A 16221-nucleotide genomic window follows, 5' to 3' on the forward strand; every position below is an offset into this window, starting at 1 on the left:
GATTCACATCTCTTTACCTCGTCCCCATTTTTGTCTCATTATATGGAGAGGCCTGTGGGCAGGATTGGTGTGTTCCTAGACTTTGAAAATGGAAACTTGAGTTTTTTTAATGTTGCTAAGAGCTCCTTGATCTGGAAGTACCCCACTGGCTTCTTCCAATTTCCTGTCAGGCCTTTTTTTGCTACTTCCCATACATGATGATTCATTAGTGAAAAGTTTGTCTAAGTATATGGACCTGTTCTGTGAAGCGCATCACTAGCACTGTACTGTGTGTTTTTTTTGGCTTTCTTTGTACTTTCATATACACTCATTTTGTTATTAATTATGAACATGTAATAAAGTGAATTAAAAAATGAAAATGACTTTCAATGAATCTTTTTTGCTTTCACTTTTTATTTTTTTGAGACAGGGTTTTATTTTATATGTAACTAGGCAGGCCTACAATTCATTGTGTAGTCCAGACTACCCTCAAACTCTTGAGCTTCTTGCTGTTTGAGTGCTGGGATTGCAAGTATTGCTGCTATGACTGGTTTACAGGTTTATTTCTTGCTTCTGTCATAGTCTTGGTTGGAGTGAGACTTCCTCCTTTCTGAAACTCTTCTTCTTCTCTCTACTCCCCTCTAGCTACATGCTCACATTTTTCTTCTTCAGGCTACATATCTTTCTTTTTCTTTCTGGTCATGGGGCTTGAAGTCTGGGCTTGGGCTCTGTCCCTTTGCTTCTTTTGCTCAAGTCGAGGGCTGTACCACTTGAGCTACAGTGCCACTCTGGCTTTTTTGAGTGATCTATTGGAGATGAGAGTCTCATGGAGTTTCCTGCTTTGACTGGCTTTGAACCTCCTGAGTAGCTAGGAATATAGGCATGAGTCACTAGTGTCTGGCTACACTTCATGACAGTATGTTTTTTTTTTTTTTTGCAAAGTTTTAAGAAACACTTATCCTAGTATAAGTTAAAATAGGGAGAAATAGGAAACAGAGAACCTCTTATCTTCTCAAATGCAGGAAAAGTTAGTAAAAGACTTAAAGTGATGGTTCCTCTCTGTAGCTTTTATACATGGTCATGTGCGTTTAGCACTCCCAGAAGTTTTGACAATAGTATTTGGTGGGTATAAGATAGTTAGGACTGCCAGGTGCCAGTGGCTCACACCTGTAATCCTATCTACTCAGGAGGCAGAGATCTGAGGATCTCGCTTCAAAGGCAGTCCAGGCAGGAAAGTCCTTGAGACTCTTATCTCCAATAAACCAGTGGAAATCGGAGAGTGTTGCTGTGGCTCAAGTGGTAGAGCTCTCTCCTTGAGTTGAAGAGCTCAGAGACTGTGTTCAGGCGAAGAGGACAAGCCCCACGACCAACAATAAAAAGAAGAAGAAAAAAAGATGATTAGGACTACCTGGGCACAGGTGTTTCCCACATATAATTTTAGCTACTGAAGAGGCTGAGATCTGAGGATCACACTTCAAACCAGTGTAGGCAGGAAAGTCCATAAGACTCCATCCACTTAACCATCAGAAAACTTTAAGTGGTACTGTGGCTCAAGTGGGAGGGCTCTGGACTTGAGCTGAAGAGCACAGGGACAGCGTCTTGTCCCAAGGTTCAAGCCACATGACCAAAGGAAAAAAAAATGATAAGTAGGGGTCCCCTCAAACCTAGGTAAACTTCAGTACATTCCAGAATTTTACCATTTCAAAGGAGAGGCTGATTTAGATAGGCTCCTATATTTACATATTTCATATATAGATATTTAGATATAGCCTCGTCTATCTGGAAATACATTTTCCTTTACTTTCTCACTTTCATTTACAGCAAAACTTTTGGAAATCTGGCTTTAATTTCAGATGAATGTGTTTTTGTTCAGATAGGCATCTCAATGGTCACAGGTACCTCCCTTCCTCCCCTCCTTCCCTGGCTTCCTCTCTTCCTCCTCCTCCCTCCTTCTTTTCCTTCCTCCTTCCCACACCCCTCCCTCCCTTCTTTCCTCCCTTCCTTCCTTCCTTTTTCTTTGCATTTCTCTCTGTGCTTCTTGCAGGGTTTTGTTTTATGATCCACTATTCTCTCAATAGATGCTGTGTCTGCACTACATGCATCTAGGCTCCTGATTTGTGTCATTCTGAGATCAGCTTTCTTCCCCAGACCTCTAGGCATCCCTGAACTCAGAGCCTGTGGATGTCCCACAATCCTAATAGGACTTCCCATTTCTTGCTTCTTTCTATCTGTGCTGAGTCTCTTGTTATTGAAGAGCATGGCAATCCTATTCAGGGAAGCTCAGAACACACCCTAGTCTAATCCCATCAAAAAAAGCATTTTGATTACTTGTCAGAATACTTAGATCCCACCCTCTCTAACTATAAATTGAGCCAAACCACTGAGGCACACAGACCATCCAGAAGAGCTTCCCACTTCAACAGAAGTGCTGGCTATAGTTGGTGAGCATCAGAGTGGAGAATCAGCTCTCTCAACTTGCATTCATTGGAAAGATGGACTCAGACATCTCCAAGGCCTTCTGGGAGGAACTGACCTGTGTCATCTGCTTGGGTATCCTCATAGACCCAGTCACCATCGACTGTGGACACACTTTCTGTCGACCATGTATCTGCTTTGCCTGGGAAGAAGCCGAGATTCCAGACATGTGCCCTGTCTGCAGGGGTCCATCGCAGCAAAGAGACCTCAAAACCAACATCATTCTGAAGCATCTGGTGTCCATTGCTAGAAAAGCTAGCCTCCGGCAGTGCCTGAGCTCTGAAGAACACCAGTGTGAGATACACAAGGAGGCCAAGCAGACGTTCTGCGAAGTGGAAAAGGAGTTGCTCTGTAAGCTCTGCTCCCAATCTCCAGGGCACAGGAACCATAGACATTGTTCCATTGAAGGGGCTGCTGAGCAGCAACAGGAGCTGATGTTAAAGCAAATGAGATCTTTATGGGACAAGATACAAGAAAACAAGAGAAACATGAATCAACAGCTTGTTTTAGTCACCGATTGGATTTGCTATGCGTATACCTATCGCAAGCTCATCAACAATACTTATGAGATGCTGCTTCCAGAATTGCAGGAAGAGGCAAAAAAGCATTCAGACATACTTTCAGTTGAAGAAAGCACAACTTTACAGCAACTTGAAAGAAGAAAAACACAAATGCTGAATAAGAACAAACAACTCAGAAAGATGTATCAGGAGCTGATGAAAACCTACCAAAATCCAGATGTGGAACTCCTCAAGGATTTGAAATACATACTACGAAGGTGTGAGTCATTGTTGGTCTTTCTGCCCCAACCTATGAATCCAAAGCTCAGTGGTCTTCCCATGTCTGGACTGATAGAAGAACTCAACCAGTACAGAGTGGAGATTTCCTTCAACCAGGAGCCACAGAATCCTGGTGTGATGCAGTTTGACTATGTGAGAAAACTCATAAATGGCCAAGACAATGATGATGTATTTTTGAATTCTGATGGATCCAGCAATTTGACTGGATGGGGAGTAAATGTGTTCAGCTCTGGGAAACATTACTGGGAGTTGAGTGTAGATGACTCTTGGGACTGGGCATTAGGAGTCTGTAGGAATTCTGGGGTACGTAAGAACTCCCCAATAACTGACTCTGAGGATATATTTGTCCTTTTGTGTGTGAAGGGGAGTAATGATTCACATCTCTTTACCTCGTCCCCATTTTTGTCTCATTATATGGAGAGGCCTGTGGGCAGGATTGGTGTGTTCCTAGACTTTGAAAATGGAAACTTGAGTTTTTTTAATGTTGCTAAGAGCTCCTTGATCTGGAAGTACCCCACTGGCTTCTTCCAATTTCCTGTCAGGCCTTTTTTTGCTACTTCCCATACATGATGATTCATTAGTGAAAAGTTTGTCTAAGTATATGGACCTGTTCTGTGAAGCGCATCACTAGCACTGTACTGTGTGTTTTTTTTGGCTTTCTTTGTACTTTCATATACACTCATTTTGTTATTAATTATGAACATGTAATAAAGTGAATTAAAAAATGAAAATGACTTTCAATGAATCTTTTTTGCTTTCACTTTTTATTTTTTTGAGACAGGGTTTTATTTTATATGTAACTAGGCAGGCCTACAATTCATTGTGTAGTCCAGACTACCCTCAAACTCTTGAGCTTCTTGCTGTTTGAGTGCTGGGATTGCAAGTATTGCTGCTATGAGTGGTTTACAGGTTTATTTCTTGCTTCTGTCATAGTCTTGGTTGGAGTGAGACTTCCTCCTTTCTGAAACTCTTCTTCCTCTCTCTACTCCCCTCTAGCTACATTTTTCTTCTTCAGGCTACATTTGTTTCTTTCTTTTTCTGGTCATGGGACTTGAAGTCTGGGCTTGGGCTCTGTCCCTTTGCTTCTTTTGCTCAAGTCGAGGGCTGTACCCCTTGAGCTACAGTGCCACTCTGTCTTTTTTGAGTCATCTATTGTAGATAAGAGTCTCATGGAGTTTCCTGCTTGGACTGGCTTTGAACCTCCTGAGTAGCTAGGAATATAGGCATGAGTCACTAGTGTCTGGCTATACTTCATGACAGCACGTGGTTTTGTTTTTGCAAAATTTTAGGAAAGACCCCAATATAAGAAGTTAAAATAGGGAGAAATGGGAAACAGAGAACCTCTTATCTTCTCAAATACAGGAAATGGAAGTATACGACTCAAAGTGATGGTTCCTCTTTGTAGCTTTTACACATGGTCATGTGAGTTTAGCACTCCCTGAACTTTTGACAACAGTAGTTGGTGGGTAAAGGATAGTTAGGACTGCCAGGTGCCAGTGGCTCATACCTGTAATCCACCTTCTCAGGAGGCAGAGATCTGAGGATCTCGCTTCAGAGATAGTCTAGGCAAGAAAGAGTTCAAGCCACATGACCAAAAAAGAAAAAAAACAAAAAAAGATAATTAGGGCTCACCTCATACCTAGGTAAACTTCAGGACTTCCAGAATTTTACTATTTCAAAGGAGAGGCAGATTTGGATAGGCTCCAATGTTTACATATTTCATATATATGAATTTAGATATTACCTCTTCCATCTGGAAATAAATTTTCCTTTACTTTCTCACTTTTATTTACTTCAAAACTTGGAAATTTCTTTTTAATTTCAGTTGAATGTGTTTTTGTTCAGATAAGGTACTCAAGGGTCCAAGGTACCTCCAGTCCTCCCCTCCCTAGCTCCCTTCCTTCTTCCTTTGTTTCCTCCCCCTCCCTCCCTTCCTCCCTCTCTCTGTCCCTCCCTGCTTCCCTCCCTCCTTCCATCCCTCTCTCCTAGCATCCTTCCCCTCCTTCCTTCCTTAGCCTCCTTCCTTCCTTAGCCTCCTTCCTTCCTTCCTTCCTTCCTTCCTTCCTTCCTTCCTTCCTTCCTTCCTTCCTTCCTTTTTCTTCGCATTTCTCTCTGTGGTTCTTGCAGGGTTTTGGTCTATGGTGCACTGTTCTCTCAGTAGATGCTGTGTCTGCACTAGATGCATCTAGGCTCCTGATTTGTGTGATTCTGAGATCAGTTTTCTCCCCCAGACCTCTAGGCATCCCTGAACTCAGAGCCTGTGGATGTCTCACAATCCTGGCAGGACTTACCATATGTTGCTTCTTTCTGTCTGTGGTGGGTCTCTTGTTATTGAAGAGCATGACAGTCCTGCTCAGGAAAGCACTTGTTGCTTACAGCTGGATTCCTAGATATCTATGATATTGCAATCTGAGGATAATAGTTGGAAGCCAACCCAAGCAGCAAAGTCCCTGAGACCCTTATCTCCAATTGGCCCCTAAAAAGCTGAAAGTGGAAATGTGGCTCTGGTGGTAGAACACTAGCCTTGAGCAAAAACACTAAGTGACAGTGCCCAGGCCATGAGTTCAAGCCACAGGAAGGGGACAAGTGTGTACTCACACACACATACACACACACATATGTTTACAAAAACATAAAGTTATTTAATTTAGGGTCTACTTAAGAATTAAATATAATTTTTCCTTCTCAAAATGCTTAATGTAATGTTTCCCTAACCTTTCTTTTTTTTTTTTGCCTATGTAAGATATTGCTTACAAGATTAGGGATTAGGATGTGGATATCTTTAGGTGTCACTATACATTATTCAAGAGAAGCTTTACAAAGGAAACAAAGGCTGGATCCTGCAAGGCTATATAATTCCAGGGAAGACTTTTAGATTTTATTCTAGAGTGATAAGAACCACTGGAAGGTTATGTGTAGATGAGTGTAACAAAATGTTGTCACTTAATACCTGTCCAAAAATTAAAAAAAATTTTTTTTGGTCGGTCGTTATGCTTGAACTCAGGGCCTGGGCATTGTCACTCAGCAATTCAGCTCAAGCCTAGCACTCTATCACTTGAGCCACAGCACCACTTCTAGTTTTCTGGTGGTTTATTGGAGATAAGAGTCTCATGGACTTTGCTGTCTGGCTGGCTTTGAACCGTGATCCTTAGATCTCAGTCTCCTGAGTTGCTGGGATGACGGCTCTAAAAGAAAATTTAAGTTAAAAGTAACTAATTGAAAGCTTCAGCTAATTTTAGTTTATCAGAGTGTTCCTTATGTGCAAAAAATAAGATTTTTGAGTATAGTTGAGTTTCACAGGGTCACAAACCCATTGTAATATACAATTTTTAATGTTTTTAATTGTAAAAATACTGTACAGAGGGGTTACAGTTACATGAATAGGGTAATGAGTACGTTTCCTATAGAGCATTGTTACCTCCTCCTTTGTTTTTCTGCTACCTGTAATGTACAATATTTTTAACCACCAAATTCCTGTGGTGGTTGGTATTGCTGCTAGTAAGAATGCATGCTATTGAAAACTGTTCTGACTGCTAAATGTAGACATCATTAAAGGAGGCAGAGGAAAAACATTGGAATTAGTATTTAGGAGTATTTTAGTTGCTAATTTGAGAAATTATCAGTCTAGAGAGTGTTATTTTAAAGTTGGAAGGAAGTAGGTAGATGTAGATTAATAATCTGGAAGAAATACCTTCAAAATAAATATTTACACTTTTTTCCTGTTTGTTTTTTGGTGGTATTAGAGATTGAACTCAGGGCCTTTTGCTTGGGGGGTATATACTGTACCATTTTGGCCCCTTCCTCCCCCAGCCCTCTTTGCTTGTAGTTTTTTTTTTTCAGATAGAGTCTTGTGCTTTTGCTTGGGCTGGCTGTGGACAGTGATCCTACTATTTCTGACTTCTATGTGGCAGAGCTTTTAGATGTCCTCTCTCATGTACTTTTTATTTGAAAAAGGAGCCCAGTTACTGAGAGGGGAGAATTGGAGAGAAAAGCAGGCTTGATGTTCTGTTTTGGTGATGTTAAGGTTGAAATGCTTATTAGATATTTCTTTGATACTGTTATAGAATTGGATGTTTGAGTTTGGAGATTCTGACACTGATTTTGGCTAAGGATACTATATATATCTATATATAAAATACATATATATATAAGTAACATATATTATATATATTTGTTTTTGATAATATTGAGGATTGAATTTAATTTCTTGTGCTTGCTAGGCAAATGCTCTACCACTTGAGCCATATCCCAGCCCTGATTTTTACATACTGGCTAAATTAGACTTAAATGTGGGTATCTAAGAACATTTCTCCTGGTGGGATGCTAGGAAAATAATGTGGTTTCTGTCCAGCTAGGTCAAATAGGTTGTGCAAAGAGTAGCAGTAGGGCCTCTTGTCATACCAGAGGATGGTATAAAACACTGAGGGAGAGACCTTCTGTTTGTCAGAAGCTGTGTGGCCTGTTGTTTAGCAGATTGTTTTTGCAATCTGCATTGTATTTGCACACTGTTTTTCTATCCATTGTCCTTGTCTTTGTGTGGAATCACTGGAGTTTGAACTTGCATACTCATGTCTAGTCTTCTGGTTTTCTCCTTCCTAGACTCATGCTCTTCTAGTTCATTAAATAGATCTGTTTCAGAGACTGGGACATAGAAAATGAAGGACTTCCTTTTTACACTGAAATGTGATTCTATCAAATCCTCCAAGGAATGTTGAAAGAATTAATATAACGTTAAGTTGACTAGCAGCAGATCTCATAACAGTAGGCAGCCAACAAATATGTTTGACAGCCTTCATTATCTATTGCCTACTGGGCAAAGTCCAGGATATTTTGAATTCTCACGAATCATATGAGATATTCAGCAATTGGCCCCACCTTGCTCATTCCTGCTAATTATTCCCCCACTCAGGACTAACTACTCAGCCAAATCATATTTACCTTTGAGGACAGGATATTAGTAGGAGAGGAACCAAAAGCTCCTCTTCAGGTGGGCTGGCCCAAACTGGTTGGATATAAATGGGATTACTTCATTATGATGCTGTCTGCATGCTAAATGACACAAGCTCCAGTGAACTGACAGTTGATAATTACCATGGAGACAGATGATGGAAAGAACCATAAAAGAAAAGGCAGTGTCTGAATTCCAGGAAAATCTTCACTTGTCTTTTCTTTTACTTGATTATCTTTACCTTCCCAACCCCCAAGGGTTTGACAAATTGATTTGCTGATTTACCTCCCACTTCTGCTATTCTTGGCTGGTAATAAAAGTTACCTTTACTACTTAAGTCATGTTAAGTCTTATTACTGGTCACTATTCCCAGAAGGAAGGAGACTCCATTCAGGGACTAACCCATTGCCACCTTCAGCTTTAGTCAGACACCATAACAAATACCTTGTTCTAAAAATGCTGTGTTTACTCAGATCATTTTATCTTTATTCACAGCCACTTCATACCTAGAGGACCTTCAACATGAAATATTGTTAAATACTGTTTTCTCATGGAACCTGCTGTGATCAAGTTTCCTTACCCTTCCTTTCTTTGTTCCTCCCTTAGCTTCTTAACTGACCTGAACCTTGTTAGTATCACTTTTATTTGTTTAGAGTCTTTTTTCTTTCTTTAAGAGTTTCTTCAAGGCAGAAACACAAGTTATTCACTCACAGGCTTAAACAAAATACTGCTTGTAGGAAATAGTCTTTTTTTTTTAACAAAACTTTTAAACAAAGTGTGTTACAGTCCTTTGTAAGACTCCAATTTTACTTGCCCTGTTCTGGGTTCCTGTTTTGCTAAGCCACTCTTCCTTTTGTCTGTGAAAATTCCCTGCCAAGATGTAAAGCCTGTAAGACTTGCCAGGTCCTTTGCTCTATCAAAGTCCACCACCAACACTCCCCAGTTCCTTTGGTTTAAATGTTGGGTATTAGCCAATTGCCAGAGATGTAAGGGCTCAGTCTGTCTGGATGTGAGTTCAGCTTTACACCCTTTTGGAATGCTCACACACCCTTCTCTGCAGAAGTAAACTGTCTTTGCCAAGTTCCTTTAGAGTTGGTGTCCTTCTTTCTACATGATACCCCTATATCCACAGGCATTTCTTTCCTTTCCTTTTTTTTTTTCCTGGTATAGTTTCTGGGGCTTGAACTCATGGCCTGGGGGCTATCCCTGATTTTTTTGCTCAAGGCTAGTGCTCTACCTCTGGAGCCCAGTTTTTTGTGGCTAATTGGAGTTTCAGGGACTTTCCTGCCTGGCTGCCTTTGAACTATGATCTCAGATCTCAGCCTCAGATTGTAGACATGAAACACTGGTACCTGGTTTAATATTGTTTGAATAAATGATTGTGCATATTTAAGTATATATGTCTTATCATATGTAAATGTACATTTATGTTTATACTTACAGATAGCAAATGTTATATGTCCTTTTTCACATAGACTTGTTTTAATCACCGTGGAGGAAAAGTTGCTGATGGAGAGTGAGTGCAGGAAATATTTGTTTGACTTAATTAGGATGAAAAGTATATTGTTTTGTTTTTTTTCTAGAATGCAAAATATTTTATTTAAACATAAAATCGAATGCCCAGGTAGCCTAGGTAAAATAATTCAGTTCTTCAGAGCCCAAAGTGCTCATGAGGAGCTCCTTTTCTTCCTGCAATGCATAACAACCTCCTCAAATGTCCAGGCAGGAGTGTTGTGCTCTAATCACCTGAGAGGAGATGAATGGGTTAATCACAGTTGCTAAAAAACCTCTTTTTTTTTTCTTGGTGAGAGTTTAAGAAACTGGTCTTAAGGCATTCACCATATTCAACAATCTATCTTTGCCTTTCTTACTCTGGTATACCTCTGAGATGAGCAAGCACATGTTCACCTTGCTGTCTCCACATGTTCTCCATGTGACCTTGATTGCTGAGCTATTAGGATAAGCTTCTAAGGATAGATCTTGATGAGCTTGCTCTTATTGACGTATATGATAAAGTATGAGGAAAATGACTTTGTCTGGGACAGACAGCTGCTTTTCACCTTTGAATCATTCTGTTATCACTGGGATCTTGGTGGAGTGGAGCCCTGGGAGGAGTCTCAAGTATTCTGCTCTCTGCTCCCAGGTGTGGCATAGCATGAAGGTCTTCTGTCCACGTGGTTCAGGGACTGTGTGGAATGGGAGAGGTGTGTAGTGATGGCTTCTCTCCACCACCCACTGCTGGGTCAAATAACCAGCCTGTTCTTTTGCTTTTACAGTGTGACTTTCATTGCTTGAATCATTTGTTCACTCATTATTATCATTGCTTTATGCCAAGTTGTAATCATTAACAATTTCAAAGAAACATATACTCAAATACATACATCAAACATATTGTTTGCCGGGTGCTGGTGGCTCACGCCTGTAATCCTAGCTACTCAGGAGCCTGAGATCTGAGGATCACGGTTGAAAGCCAGCTCAGGCAGCAAAGTCTGTGAGATTGTTATCTTGAAACCACTAGAAAACCAGAAGTGGCACTGTGGCTCAAGTGGTAGAGCACTAGATTTGAGCTGAAGAGCTGAGGGACAGCACTCAGGCCCAGAGTTCAAGCCCCTTGATTGACAAAAAAGGGGGGAAAAAAGAAAAAAAAGAAAAAATAGAAAAAAGAAAAAAAATTGAATAAGCACAATTGATTGAGCATTTGCCAGTGCCCACTTATTATTGCAGGATTGGTGTGTGAAGTCTTCTGGAACCATGGTGACCAGACCAGTTTCTTTCAAGTCTCTTCAAATGCCAGATTCCTTAATCCTGCATAAACCAAAAATTAATTCTGTATTACACAGGCTTGAGATAATACAAGCCAGATATCAGGGTTATCAGGCAGTAAAGGTGGCTATAACGACTTGAAATGATGGGACTGTGAAGTGACTCTTTAGGGTAGGAAGCTAGCCAATGGAGGGTAAATGGAAGGCTGGCTTGGGGGTCAGTGAGGACTGGAAGGGATTGTGAGGCTTTGATAACAGTGGTTTGGGGACATAGAAGATTAGTGGCCTGTGGTTGGCTCACTGAATGAGTGAGCAGACCTTTGAGATGGAATCACTCTTGTTCCTAGGTTCTTGGAATAAGATGATCCAAAGTCATTTTGGTTTTCTTTTATTTATTTTTTATTGTCAAGGTGCTGTACAGAGGGATTACAGTTACATAAGTAAAGTAATAAGTACCTCTCTTGTCAAACTTTTCACCCCTTCCCTCATTTTTCTCCTACTTCCCTGCCCCCTTGCAACCTCCCCCAAGTTGTACAGATCATTTCCAACATTTTGTCTGGTGTATATTGCTGTTGCATTGGCTCCCCATTGTCCTTTGTCTCACCATTCTGTTGTTCCCCTTCCCTTCCCTAATTCAAGAAAATGAATATACAATACTAGGGTACCAGCTTCCACCAGAAAGAATGACATTGCCCCATTTGTAAGGAAATGGGAAGATTTGGAAAAAATCATATTAAGTGAAGTAAGCCACGCCCAAAGAAACATAGGTCCCATGGTTTCCCTTATTTACAATAATAAGTTAGGATAATCTTAGCAGATGAGCCGAATAGCTCAGTATCTATGGACATTATGTACGTTTTTATGTTCCAAGATTAATATTATCATCCTTGAAGGCACATAGTCTTTAAAAATAAGGTAGGTTTCTTTAGAAAATTAACTTTCATAACTGGTGGTTTTGATTGCATTTGGGTTTTATAATAGCATGTTTATTTATTTATTCATTTATAATTATCTGGAATCTTAATCTAGTCTCCAGAGTTTGTGACAGAGCCAGAAAATATTTCCTCAGTTTCTCAGAACCAAAAAATAAGCACCACCAAGTGCTATTCTGAAAAGAGGATGAGAAACCATGTTGTAGGGCACTGTTGTCCTAGGGACTTAGGTTAATCCGGGCCACAAACCTTTGATCAGGCATTTTACGGGGAATGCTTTCAATCTACCAACTACAAGCATTAGTGGTACAATCATTGCACTCCACGTGATTGGAGCCTGACCTGAAGAGAACGTCAGCTGTCCTCCTCTGGCTTCTGCAACCGGTAACCTGTGGCCCAGATCTGAGGTAGATTCTAGCTTTATTGGGATTTATTTGTGATAAAACACTATGCACATAACAGTGTCTGTTTTGTTTGAAGCAGTATTTATTTTGGCAAGAGATGCTAGAAAGAAAATCTGGAAGAGGTCTAACTACTTTTTTTTTCAGGGACATGATAGATTTATTCCCCTAGTGTTTGAGTTGAGTGAACTTGGACTAAATAAGTGCTGGTTAGACCAAACCAGCATTGTAAGCCCTGGGAAGGTGGGCTGCTCTCGTTCCCTCCTCTAACTATAGTCTCCCCGTGTCACTGCCTTGCAAATGTGTAGATGGGGATAGTCCAGAGCTCTTGACTGGTGCTAAGTAATCTGAGGTAATAGCAGTGGGAGTTCTTAATAGCAGATCCATTATACACTGCATTTACATTATCTCAAATTCTATATAACTTTGGACATAGAAGAGATTTTGTAGATGTGGGAACTACAGCTCAAGTCATACTACTTGGATGAATTGCAGGTCAGCCAAGGACTGCAGGTGTCTGGTGTCTGTGGGTATTCTTTGTAGTGAATGTCACCCTGCACACGAAAGTCATATCATCTGAATGTGCCAGGGAAGAACCTTTGATTGGCAGGATCCTGGTTGTGCCTAGAATAGTGGCTGTGTCCTACAATGAAGCAATCAATTGTCTTTGGGGAGAGAAGAAAGATTCCCCATCCCTTGCTAATTTCCCAGGATGAGTTCTCCTTTCCCTGTATATCTATCTACAGGCTTTTTCTAGGGCCTGGCAGAGTGCAGGGCCCCCCTGGGTGTGTGGTTGACTGAAGAGATTCTCCATTTGCAGAGTTGAGGATTGGAGAATACACTTTAAGGAAATTTTATTAGTTGCTTTGCATGGACTGGTTTGGTTTGTTATGTTAACTTTAAATTGCTGAGCAGAAACAGTGTACAATAAATGAAAGAGCAGGGCTAGGACAGGTGCAGTTTCACTCCAGTTTAAATAGTTACTGGGTCAAATGCTCCAGACAAATTCATTCTAGTTAGGGTAGAGACACCAGGCTCTTCAGAACAAGGTAGATAATTTTGTGACATTTTCTAGTTCTTAGTCAAGGATCCCTAATAAATTGCAAAGGCAAGCTATCCTTTTTCCTTTTTCTATGTGCTTCTTTTACTCTTGTTCATTAAAGATGAGAAGTTGTGTAACAGAAAAATCACTCAAGCAATGGTGAGATGATATGGGGTGTCGTCAAATGTCAGTTATCCATCTGTATTTGCTCTTTAAAGCTCTTGGATTCCTTCACTTCTCTCTCTTATAGGTACTCACACACTTTTTTTCTTATTCCAAAGATAATACAGGTTCATTTTAGAAGTATAGAAAATGATGCATGCAAATAAATCACACTCTAAGGAAACTTAAAAAAACAGTTTGGGGGTTTACTCTAGTCTTTACATGTGTATATACACATACTGTAAATGTACACAGGCACTGTTTTATATTCTTTTGTTCTTCATAATTATTTGTTTATTACCCCATCTCTTTCCAGAGTGTAATAAACTCCCTCTCTCCTCCCCAAAAAAGCTTGTTACTAAGTAATAAAAATACTCCTAACGTATTTGGTCATTCATATATTTCTAGAATTTTCTTTACTGTAGTGTTTAGTATCATAAAAAGGTTGCTTTTATACTGACAGCCAGGATGTTGACCACAGTCTTCTAGGTGTGGTGAGTTAACTATACTCACTGTCCAGTCTGTGTGGAAAAATGGGAAAGGGTCTTGAAAAGATGAGTCCAGCAGTGCCAAGAAGAGGGGACAGTACAGATGATGTTGCTTTTAGTTTTTATTTTTATTTTTTGTCGGTCCTGGGGCTTGAACTCTGGGCCTGGGCGCTGTCCCTCAGCTCTTCAGTTCAAGGCTAGTGCTCTACCACTTGAACCACAACACCACTTCCAGCTTTCTGGTGGTTAATTGGAGATAAGAGTCCTGCTTTGGCTGGCTTTGAACTGTGATCCTCAAATCTCAGCCTTCTGAGTAGCTAGGATTATAGGTGTGAGCCACTGGTGCCCAGCGATATTGCTTTTATTTATTTACTTTTTGGGTATAGGAGGGTTTGAGATAGGTTCTTGCTTTGTAGTTTAGACTGGTCTGGAATTTACAATCCTTCTGCCTCTGCCTCTCAATTAATGGAATTACAGATATGCTGTCAAACCCCACAGATCTTTAGCATGTGTTTTTTTTCCCCCCCAGGGAGGGAGCTTGGTGGGGGTAGGGGGTAGGGGGGAAGAGAAGTGAGATTGCTCTGTTCAGGCTGAGACATCATGGGTGGATAGTGAAGGACATGATCTCTCAGAGCGCATAGTCTGAAAAAAGAAACATGTTGTTGGCAGCTGCCAAGTGAATGGCCCAGGGAGTAGGTAGAAGTGCACAGGGTGAGGTCAGGCCTGAAGGTCACTTAGGATGGAGAACTGGTTATTGCAATGGGGAATTTTGACCTGAGTCCTATTAGAAACAGCATTTTTCCAGTCACTTGCTTTCTGATGGCCGTATGGTCAGAACAGGGGCTCAAAAGATGGGCCCTGTTAGATTAACTTGGAGTTTCTCTTAACATGATCTTCAAATTTCTGGTTGAGGAGCGGCCGTTGAGGCTAAATTGCTAATGTGCTCTGCTGATTTCCACCAGCTGTGTGATTTGACTGACAACATTATAAGCCTAGTCACCACTGGAGTCTGGTGAATTGTATCCACTCAGCCAGAGTGTTTCTTGGGCTGGAATTGAATTGAGTGGCCCTCTTATTTCCGGTGCAACAGCAAGACTCAGTCAATTGACTTTTGCTCTTCAGTCTCCAACAGGGGGAAAATTATGAACTAAAATGAGAATAGGCCAGGCATACTCAACATTCAAACCCATAAACAACTATAATTTATCACCTATTAAATCTATCAGTTGCATCAATGTGCTTCTCCTAGCTTTCTTAACTTCCCAGACTGAAGTTCATGGGGGATATCTTGAGTGTAGAACCTATGGAGATATGACCTCAGATGCTTATCCAGTATCGGTCCAGAAACAGTTCAAGTTTATGAGCAATGCAAGTGTGAGGCCTGAGTTATCCAGTCCCAGGGAGAATAGAAATGCAGAAATAGCTTCCTCTTTCAGGACTGAGTGGCTTTTTCAGTTGACCTTCTCTATTACCGGCTGGTCAGCGTGAATGGCATAGAGTTGTCTGTCAAGTATGTGAGTTCAATAAGTATTTATATTCAGATTATCTCCCAAGTATTGTTTCCTCTGTTGTAGAGTCTATTTATGATTGATTTCTGTTTGTTTACTATTTTCTCAAGTCATCTGTTCACTCACTCTCTCTTCATTTGCACTTTTCCCCCTAACTTCCCTTTACTTGTGAATAAAAAGCAAGAATTGCATTTAGTGTTGTTTTTGTTTTGTTTTGGCAGTGCTGGGAATTGGACCCAGGGCTTCAAGTGTGCTCTACCAATGCTTCTTCTTTCCTTTGAAACATAAATTCCACAGGCTCACTGTGTGATTAAAACTTGGTGATATCCTAACTCTATCCCATCAATAAACCTTCCCCTCCCCTCCCCTCCCCTCCCCTCCCCTCCCCTTCCCTTCCCTTTCCTTTCCTCCTACCTTACCCTACTCTACCCTACCCTACCCTTCCTTCTTCCCTTCCCTTCCTGCCTGCCTGCCTCCCTTTGAGATAGGATCTTAGATACCTTGGTTATTTTCTTGCAAGGTATAATTTTAAATTTTTCTTTGTAAATAATGTTGTTTTTTAATTTTTTAAATAAGGGAGTTTTGGCTGGGAATGTGGCTTAGTGGTAGAGTGCTTGCCTTGCATGCATGAAGCCCTGGATTCAATTCCTCAGTATCTCATACACAGAAAAAGCCAGAAGTGACGCTGTGGCTTAAGTGGTAGAGTGCTAACCATGAGCAAAAG

General features: G+C 40.7%; 1 protein-coding gene and 1 pseudogene across 2 annotated transcripts in view; both read left to right on the forward strand.

The window, feature by feature from the left end:
• Positions 1–16221, forward strand: part of Gpd2 (glycerol-3-phosphate dehydrogenase 2 (mitochondrial)) — a 161169-nt gene that overhangs the window by 13185 nt on the left and 131763 nt on the right. The window lies entirely within an intron of this gene.
• LOC105993883 lies at positions 2472–3824 on the forward strand (annotated as a pseudogene).

This window comes from Dipodomys ordii, unplaced genomic scaffold (assembly GCF_000151885.1).
Source record: "Dipodomys ordii isolate 6190 unplaced genomic scaffold, Dord_2.0 Scaffold5, whole genome shotgun sequence".
Taxonomy (NCBI): domain Eukaryota; kingdom Metazoa; phylum Chordata; class Mammalia; order Rodentia; family Heteromyidae; genus Dipodomys; species Dipodomys ordii.